Genomic DNA, 10096 nt, shown 5'->3' with positions numbered 1-10096 from the left:
TCACAGTACAGTGATAAAGTTGATGAAAAGTGGGGCAAATATTTGTTTTTTTTAAGAAGGGAGTTAGGGATTGGAATAATTTACCAAGGGAGATGTTCAATAAATTTCCAAATTCTTTGCAATTATTGAAGAAAATACTAGGCCTATCCCTGAAACTACATCTTCTGTCCTAAGTGCAGATCAGTGGTGACTGATTGATTGAAATTGACTGGCACTAGGTCGGAAGTGGCATTATAACTTACCGCTCATTGAGCTCTGTACGTGGTTTTTGATTTTGACTTCTCCACTGTTATTAAAAAAACTTGCAGGTATTCACTTTAGGCCAATGATTAACCTTAGAGAGGTATTTCAATCAAAACTTACTCAGTGTATTTTCATATAATATTACTGGATATTTGTATCAGTAAATTACTTGTATTGTAGGCCTATTTATTATGTTTATTCTGCATTCGACAATCTCCACCTGAATCAGTGCTTGATACCTGACTGTTGAACACCTTCCAAGCTTCTTATTTCTTACTGCCTGATATAGGTTCAGTGTTCGCAGCAATTACATTTGTTCTAAGGTATTGAAATGGGTGTTTATACTTATATCTTTTATGCAAGTGATCGTGGACTTCTAATCCAGATATAGGCCTACTAATAGAGATACATTCATGAGAGATGTTACGATAAAGTAGTGTAAGTAGTAATTAATTGACTTCATCATCAGGTGACTTTGCTACACAGTAGTTGGTTTTACTTAAAATCAGACAGCTTTTTGTATCATTCAACAGAAATCACATTTTTTATTAATAGGCCTATACTTTTTTTAGAACAAATAACTTCATACTAAAACTTAAAATTCTTACAGGTGCTGATTTGATATTTGCTACAAACTTGAAGAGAAATCAGGATTACCATGGTGCTATGAACAGCGAGAAATTTCAGATGTGGGTGAAGACGCAATTAATCGTAGGATTAAGAAATATAGGACCCTGTGTTATTGTAATGGATAATGCACCATATCACTGTAAGCTTGTTGAGCATCAACCAACAACGAAATGGAGGAAGGATCAATTAGTGGTAATTATACTTAATTGAATATTTCCTTCTACTGAATGATGTTTAATGATGTTACAGAAATTAATCTTTATTTTTCCTTTAATTTACAGTCATGGTTAAGGCAGAATGGAGTTTCTCCACCAGAAAATGCCACAAAAGATGAGCTGCAAAGGTTGTGTAATATGAATCGAAGTCACTTAAAGAGGTACAGAAGCACGTAAACATAAGTTTAGATAATGTTGTTTACACTCGTGTATTTGACTTTCATGTATGCATAACAATATTTCTCTGTTTCTTTAAAACCAGGTACATTGTTGACGAGATGCTGCACAGTGAAGGCCATACTGTCTTACGACTTCCTCCATACCACTCATTTTTCAATGCCATCGAATTTGTATGGTCTGTGGCAGTATTATAACAAAACAGTGGCTTCAAGACCTGGTCACGGATTGGACAGAGCTACAGCTGTGTGGAAAGAATCTCTTGATCAGGTAGGCCAAGTGGAAATGTTATTTATTGGATATATGCAAGTGGAGTTTATAATATACTTGTCAGGTTGTGATACTTCAATATATCTTATAGGTGACAGCAGAGATGTGGAGAAATGAAGTAAAACACACTGAGAAGAAGATTGTCGAGTTCTACAATAATGAGGTGAGAGGTCTTCCTGAAGTGGAGGAACTAGTCATTCATCATGGAAGCAGTGAATCGGAGGAGGAAGATGAAGAAAGTGAAGAAGAAGAAGAAGAAGAAGAAGAAGAAGAAAGAAGAGAAGCCGAGGAGTTAGCTGTACCATTGTAAGAGCCATTCCATGAGATTAAGAATGTTATAACTTTGCTGGGAAATAATACATTTCTGATTGCCCCGTCCTTTCTGATATAACGAAGTTACATTTCAAAATTGTGGGAATTGTGTATCTACAAGTTACAGGGCGGTATAGATGTGCAGGTGGGGATCAGTGTCCAATCGGAGTGGAATTATCTAGAACTGCTGTGGCGCAATGTGATGAGGAGCGGGCAAGGGGGGGAGAGAGAGAGGGAGACAGCACTCTGTCACCAATACACGATGTAAACATTGTACGCCTGTTAAAATACTGACATAACTTAAATTTTATACACTATCTAATGGTTTTCCACAGTTCTCTGAAAGTCTCAACTCACGTATACTGTATATATATAGAGAGAATTACATATAAAAATACCTGTGTCCACAATAAGTAGCCCACATATTAAATATAAATCAATTTGCTTTACGTCGCACCAACACAGATAGGTCTTATGGCGACAAAGAGGATAGAAGAGATAGAAAAGGGCTAGAAGTGGGAAGGAAGCGGCCGTGGTCTTAATTAAGGTACAGCACAAGCATGTGTCTGGTGTGAAAATGGGAAACCACCGAAAACCATTTTAACGGCTGCCGACGGTAGGATTTGAACCCACCATTCCCCGAATGCAAGCTCATAGCTACGCGACCCTAAACGCACGGCCAGCTAACTCGGTCATCTTTGAAAATGTCTTTTTCTATCAGCAGAGGCTTTTTTAAAATCGTCATATTTTGTATAGGCTACAGGAGATGTACAGTAGCCCACTGGTTTTCTGATTAAACATCATTTATTTAATCTATTGCATCAGTCTACTTACATACTCACTGTCCACGTACATCGGTAACCTCGTGATTCGATTATTGAAGTATTGTGCAATGATGCTACATACAAACTAAGAGAATACCGAGTGGTTCTTCCAAATATAAAACAGACAATTTCGAGTGGTCATGAGCATGACTCATAGTCATAGGGTAGGCTAAATAATAATGTTATTGGCTTTATGTCCCACTATCAACTTTTAGGTTTTTTTTGAGACGTCGAGGTGCTGGAATTTAGTCCTGCAGGAGCTCTTTTATGTGTCAGTAAATCTACTGACATGAGGCTGAGCACCTTCAAATACCACCGCACTGAGCTCGGCCCTGCCAAGTTGGGTTCAGAAGGCCAGCGCCTCGACCGTTTGAGCCACTCAGCCAGGTGTGGAGACTAGAGAGCTGAGTTTAAGTAATTGTCGAACGTCAACTAGTTATAAAGATACTGATTGATTAAACTAATACAGTAATTAGAATAACCTAATTGACTACCTACTTACAACCTAGGTACTTTGGAATTGTGTTCTATCTTTTTAACACTGCAAATAAATCCATGTATTGTTTAAAACTCCCTGTAAGAAGAGGACAGTGGATGCGAATAGGTATTATTTTCAAATGAGCTGAGCTCGAGAGTCCATTATAGCATACGATTTTTTCAGTGTACCATGACTCTGTATGTATTGCTTCAGAGGAAGTTCGGCTCCCCGCCAATGTCCAGTGTACCGATAATGAACCATGTGTGTGTTGTGTCTCACTGATCCATGACTGCGTACGATTCTTTCAGTGTGCCATGATTCACTGTGGCTCGCTGCAGCGAAAGCTCGACTCCCCGCCAGTGTCCAGTGTGCCTATAAGGAGCCGTGTGTGTCGTGTGGCTCACTGAGCCGTGATTGTGCATGATTTGTGTGCCGTGAGCTTGCCGTTCCTGTGAATCGATTCACTCGGACACTGAATGAATCGATACACTGCTTCGAATCAAGCACTCAGTAGCCTACACTAGTAGAGGTACATAGTACATTACCATTAAGATAGATAGCATTGCAAAGTAATTCGTCTTTACCATAATAACAGTAATAATAATAATAATAATAATCGTATGGCCTCAGCTACCATGTGCAGACATTTCAAGTTGACGCCATCTGGCTGTCTGCTCGTCAATTTTGACGTTCCGTTATACTCTAGGCCCACTAGATGGCAGACCGAGTAAACCGAAACTCTCTTGGGCGTCTGTGGCTGAGATTTAATGAATTTTGTCGGGTAAACACCAAATGTGTCACCAGAGATCTTTTACATGCCGACATCGTACGACATGAAGTGTCGAATGGACTTTTTTCTGCCCTTCAAAAATCCGACTACCTCTGCCGGGTTTGAACCCGCTATATTGGGATTAGGAGGCCGTCACTCTACCACTGATCCACAGAGGCAGCTGTCTTTACCATGAAATACATCGTCGTCGTACATGACTGAATTACTATCAATATATCTTAGAGAAACTGTAATGTACATGAAACCGAAATTGAATTAATTTCCACGATACATTCTTCCTATATAAAGGAGACCATGTAGCTTATCCACCTTCATTTCAGCCACATAAATATTCAGCAAAAATTGCAAAATCACATTAAAGGACAAATACAATTTTTTAAGTAGAAATAGTCTGGAACATAGATTAGTGAGGTTGGACATCCTGCCCGTCATCATTCAGGAGTCGCTGTTGAACATACTGTACTTGTCAAAACTAGTAAGTTTCTATTTTACACAATAATAGTGAAATGTTGATGAAGGTACGACATACACCCAGCCCCCGTGCCAGAGAAATTAACCAACGGTGGTTCAAATTCCCCACCCTGTCGAGAATCAAACCCACACCCTGTGACCAAAGGCCAGCACGCTAACCATTTAGCCATGGGGCCAGACAATAATAGTGAAAAAGCATGTTCACTGCAGCTATTGTTGACAGGATATTTCTTCTCTTTAAAGAACAATGAGTACCACGAATTAATATCCTGTTTTGTTGATTCCTGTAAACTTTGTATGTACGGTTTTGGTTCGCCAGTTCCTAGCGTATCTACTGAATGAAAACTTTGTAGACCAATGGATTCAGTTTTATGTTTATTGCCTTCAGTCGTCACGACAGTTTTTTCAATGACAACAGTCGCTCAATTACAAATCCTGTCAAACCTAACCTAACCCTGCGACAATCAGTGGTTTTCGATGGATCACTACCTAACCGGTCATTATAATTTGTTTTCGGTGGATCACAACCAAACCTGTCCCTATCAGTGGTTTTCGGAAGAATACAGTGGTTTTGTCACAAGTCAATACAGACTCTTGAATCAATGTGTGAAAATGGGAAAGTGTAGAAAACCCTCTTCAGGAATGCCAATCTCTAAGTCCATAGTCTTTTCAGCGTTGTCACACAGCTGAAATTCACTTTAGAAGTAATTGTAAAAAGTCGTATATAGGCTCTACAGATACATAGTACATTACCAATTCCATCTCGATTGCTATGATACGCACACTGCATAGCGGTTTTGCTCTATAGATAAATCATATTATAGTGAAAAAAAATTTGTTTAAAAAAAATCTGTCTGGCATGAAGGTCCAGAAGGAAAATACTTTCATTGAATTCTTATTTATGTGCTCACCACCCTAGTAGGTTTAAATAAACCTTATAAATACGTTGTAAGACCCATTCTCGAATATGGATCTGCATGTTGGTTTAATAAATTCCCTAGAGAAAGTTCAAAGAAGAGCGATGCGTTTCGTAACTGGGAATGGAAGGAATACCATTAATTGGGAAAGTCTTGAATCTAGAAGAACTAGAGCTCGCCTGTGTGGTCTTTATAAGAGCTATACGGGAAGGGCTGCTTGGAGTTGTATTAGGAATAGGTTATAACCTCCCTCATTGTATCACTATTTGCAGCGATAGCCAGGAAGCGTTAAAAGCACTATGTGCAGTTAAAACAACATCAAAAATGGTATGGGAATGCCAAAGGATGTTAGATCAGCTGTGTGAATTTAGTTCAGTTACCCTATTACGGGTCCCTGGGCACACAGGTATCAGTGGAAATGAAGAAGCTGACAAACTAGCGAAACAAGGCTCAAAAGGTCCTTTTATAGGACCAGAGCCCTTCCTGGGAGTGTCACTCCGAAGCGTGAAACTGGTAATATCCCAGTGGACAAACCAGTCTCACTTAGACATTTGGAAGAGGTTAACTATAGCAAGGCAGGCACGTGAACTTATCAAAGGGCCTAGCCAAAGTTATAAAAAGGTCCTGATAAATTTGAATAGGACCAGAATGCGAATGGTAGTTGGACTGTTGACAGGCCACAATACCTTACAGAGACACCTACACATCATGAAAATCAGTCAGGATCCGATGTGTAGAAGATGCGGTAGGGAGGAGGGACCTCCGCGCATGTGTTATGTCAGTGTGAGGCTCTTGCAAGCACTAGACATCGATACCTTGGCTCACATTTCGTGAGCCTGGAAGACATCAGGAATGCCAACATCCGGGCACTGGTATCCTTTATAGGAGCACTAGGTCTGGACTAGGCAAACCCGTTTAAGGGACACAAAGGGTCTTCACAGACCTACGTGTGGAGCCCTGCGAAGGCAGGGTTCACCCATTCTTTATCTATCTATCTATCTAACCTCCCTCATACTTATCGAGAAATTATCATAAGCATAAAATTAGGGCCAGAAACCAGCATACGGATGTGGGCAAGTTTTCCTTCGTCAACAGGACCATAAGGGATTGGAATAAATTACCTGCGGCAGTCTTTGATAGATTCCCTTCTGGTATCAAGTCATTTAAGAAGACCATTTGTGTAAAATGAAAAGTAAAAGTTGTAAATTACGGGCACTGAATTTGTGATTTTCTGCTTGGTTTCGATTGTGAAACTGGGAGGCTTTTTCTTGTGGTTTTCTCTTTCCAGGGAAGTGTTTGCTGTACTCATGTTTTTGTAATTGTTGTTGTTCTTGGTTAATTAACAATGTTTTTAACTTTATTTTATCATCACTTGTAACGTTAAGCTAGTAGTAAGCTCAATCTATAGTTTTGTAAGCCATAGTAGCAAGTATTGGAAATAATTAAATTGTGTATGAAACTGTACATGATGCTGGATTTAGAATGACTAGTAGTATTTCTTGTAATATTTTTTTCCATGGAATTCCTTTTTGTACTTGAGTTGTTGTAGTTGTTGGGTAGTATGATTTAACTTTATTATCACTTGTAGTATTAAGCTAGTAGTAAGTTCAATCTATAGTATTGTAATTTGTAGTGTTAAGTACTGGAAATACTTAAGTTGTGTGTGAATATGTATATAATGACACTGGATTTAGAAAGTTTAATTAGTAGTATTTCTTGCTTGTTGTAATGTTGTTGTTGTTGTTGTAGGGTAATTACGGTTTAACTTCACTTTATTATCACTTATAATGTTAAGCTAGTAGTAAGGTCAACCTATAATATTGTAAGCCAAATTGTTAAGCACTGTAAATACTGTAAATACTTAAGTTGTGTGTGAATTTGTATATGATGTTGCTCGATTTAGAATATTAAACTAGCAGTAATTCTTGTTATATTTTCCTTCCATATATCTGCTTCTTGTACTCTTGTTGTTTGTTTGTTTGTTTGTTTGTTTGTTTGTTTGTTGTAGTTGGGTAATTATGTTAACTTTATTATCACATTACTGTAAGTGACCGTTGCCACCGGGGTATTTCCCATTTGCAATTTATTAATAATAATAATAATAATAATAATAATAATAATAATAATAATAATAATAATAATAATAATAATAATAATAATAATAATAATAATAATGAGTGACAGAGGTTTAACGTAATTTGGAAGGAATGTTTTGCGTATGATAAATGAGTACCAGTTAACTATTGGGGGCAAAGGCGGTCATGCGTTGAGCTAACCACTCCACCCCACCCCACCAAGTGCCAACGTCATGGATAGTGGAAGCCTTCACCTTCCCCCTTTCCAATGGCTTTCATGGTTTGTACGGAGATGACTTTGCTTTTTGGTTTTTAAATATTAGTATTCATGTTTATTATGTTTGTTTATTCATACCCCTGCTTTGTAATTCAGTGACCATGGAATGGCTCTAAATGTTGTAAATTATATTTATATTTACTTGTATTTATTTCCTTTTTCCTTATTGCACACGTTTGTTGTTGTTATTGTTATTACTACTACATATCGCTTAACATGTAAATAAACTAATATTTAATGCAGTAAATAATGCTTATCTCTTCGGATTCATTTCTTCGTTGCATATTCGTTTTGCTATGACAACATGACTTCTTTATGATATAAATAAATATAAAATAAAAGTATTTCTTCCCAAACATATTTGTTATACGTGCACCAATCAGAGAACCAACTAGGGAAGTACCTCTTACTAAGGTGCATAATGTTTTTGCATACATGTATAATTGAAGAATTGAAGATCCATATACAGGTAAGTGGGTCGCCAATGTGGTAGGCCTATTACGCGTCATAGGAAACTGAGTGAACTGGCTGTGCAGTTTGATCACATTGCTGTTAGCTTGGTTTCAGGAGATGGTGATGTATTCGAACCCCACAGTTGGCAGGTCTGAAGTTTTTTTTTGCCCGTCATTTTCATTTCAGGCTAGTGCTGTGTCTGTACGCTTATTTACATCTTAAATCCTAGCCCTCTTTCCTATCCAATTCTTGCATCACAACCTGTCTTCATGTGATTTAAGCCAATATATATGTAAAAATCTGGTAATGTTGTTTGACTCATAGTGCTCCTGTACATTGGTTTCCGTAATGTTGAAAGCTTGAGATACACCAACTTGTAAGCTGAAAATATGTTTAAAATGCCAAATGCCGAAAACCGTAAAAGTTCTTAGTGGGATGTAAAGCTGTTAGCATTATTATTAAAAGGAAGGACATATGTCTTATGTGGTAAGTCCTTGAACTTGCAGAAATCGCAATGAATTATTCAATCTATATTCCCTCCCCCCTTTCTTTAAGAATGCAGTTATAGTAATGCATACATCAGAATCAGAATAAAGGCAGGAAATGTTTAACATTATTTTAAGCGAGTGAAGGAGAGAATGTATGACTAGCTCAGGTTGGCGGATTCGAGTTCGGCGGTATTTGAAAGTGCTCAAATACTCCAGCCTCATGTCTAGATCTACTGGTACATAAAGAACTCTTGCGGGACGAAATACTGGCACCTCGGTGTATGTGAAAACGATAGAAGTAGATAGTAGAACTAATATTCAATTCTGCAGTAAGCTTGAAGCTGACCTAATTTCCGTTCACGTAGCTTGGCACATTAGTATTCCTATATGTTTCCTGATAACCGTGAAGATATAACCAGCCTGCAGGCTGAAAATATGCCCAATCTCTCTCCTTAGGCTACGGGTTACCGGTATTGAAGAGAGAAGGAAATGTTCGCGCAAAAGAAAGGGAAGTCATTGGACTTTCGAAAATCACACTGCAAAGACTTATTAAACAAATTGCATCGTTTAACACGCCCCTATTTTCAAGAATATGGTTATAGTACGCCTACTGCATATCAAAATAAAGACAGATATATGTAACATTAATTTGAGTGAGAAAGGGTGTTTATTTCCTAAATTTCTCATTGAGCGTGGAAACCGACTTAATTATGAATATCTTGATTTATTTCATCTTAACTTTTATCATTTACTAGGGTAGGGAAACATTTATTATCGGTGTTTACATTGAGGTTAGTTTGTTTGGTTATGTCTGGTGATTTTAATATGTAACCAGGCAGGTTGGCAGCAGTGATCAGCCATTACAAAAAAGAGAAAAGAAGAGCATCGGGCGGCGATATTTACTTTCTGGGGTATTTCGTTACGTGGCGATTACTATAGTCCATTTCTCTCTTAATGTTTTATACCACAGAAAACTTAAGAGTAGTTTATGATAGGCATTGCCATAGTTAGACTTAAACATGGTTCACAACACGATCGAAACAATATATTCATTGACATGCCCCACAATGGGCGACTTAAACGCACTCTACAGTGTCCTAGCAGCAGTGCCAGACCTGTAGCTCAGATCCTTTCAAACAGAACAAAGATGGCCAAGGCCACCATAGCTCAATTGGTAGAGCAACCGACGCGAAATCGGTAGGTTGTGGGTTCGGATCCCACTGGTGTCCGGCTGGCCATTTTTGTTCTGTACTTAACATCTCTTCAACACGTACTACATGTACGTAACAAGACCTAATACGTTGAAAGTCTGTTTCGATTACGATCAAAACAAACACATTCTCACATTATTTCGTATAATTACAGAATCCTTAGTGTCCACTGACTCATATAAATACAATCGCACACTTATATTCTACAAACTAACATTTATCGTTAACTTTCATGAAATTACACCGACTACATACGATAACAACA

At 38.0% G+C, this 10096-nt stretch overlaps 1 non-coding gene across 1 annotated transcript; it reads left to right on the top strand.

The window, feature by feature from the left end:
* The first annotated feature begins 9776 nt into the window (after positions 1-9776).
* TRNAS-CGA (transfer RNA serine (anticodon CGA)) lies at positions 9777-9853 on the top strand. Its single transcript has one exon. It is a non-coding gene; the product is annotated as a tRNA-Ser (tRNA).
* The last annotated feature ends 243 nt before the right edge of the window (positions 9854-10096 follow it).

Source organism: Anabrus simplex, chromosome 3 (assembly GCF_040414725.1).
Source record: "Anabrus simplex isolate iqAnaSimp1 chromosome 3, ASM4041472v1, whole genome shotgun sequence".
NCBI classification, from domain to species: domain Eukaryota; kingdom Metazoa; phylum Arthropoda; class Insecta; order Orthoptera; family Tettigoniidae; genus Anabrus; species Anabrus simplex.
This window is presented reverse-complemented; position numbering and strand designations above follow the sequence as displayed.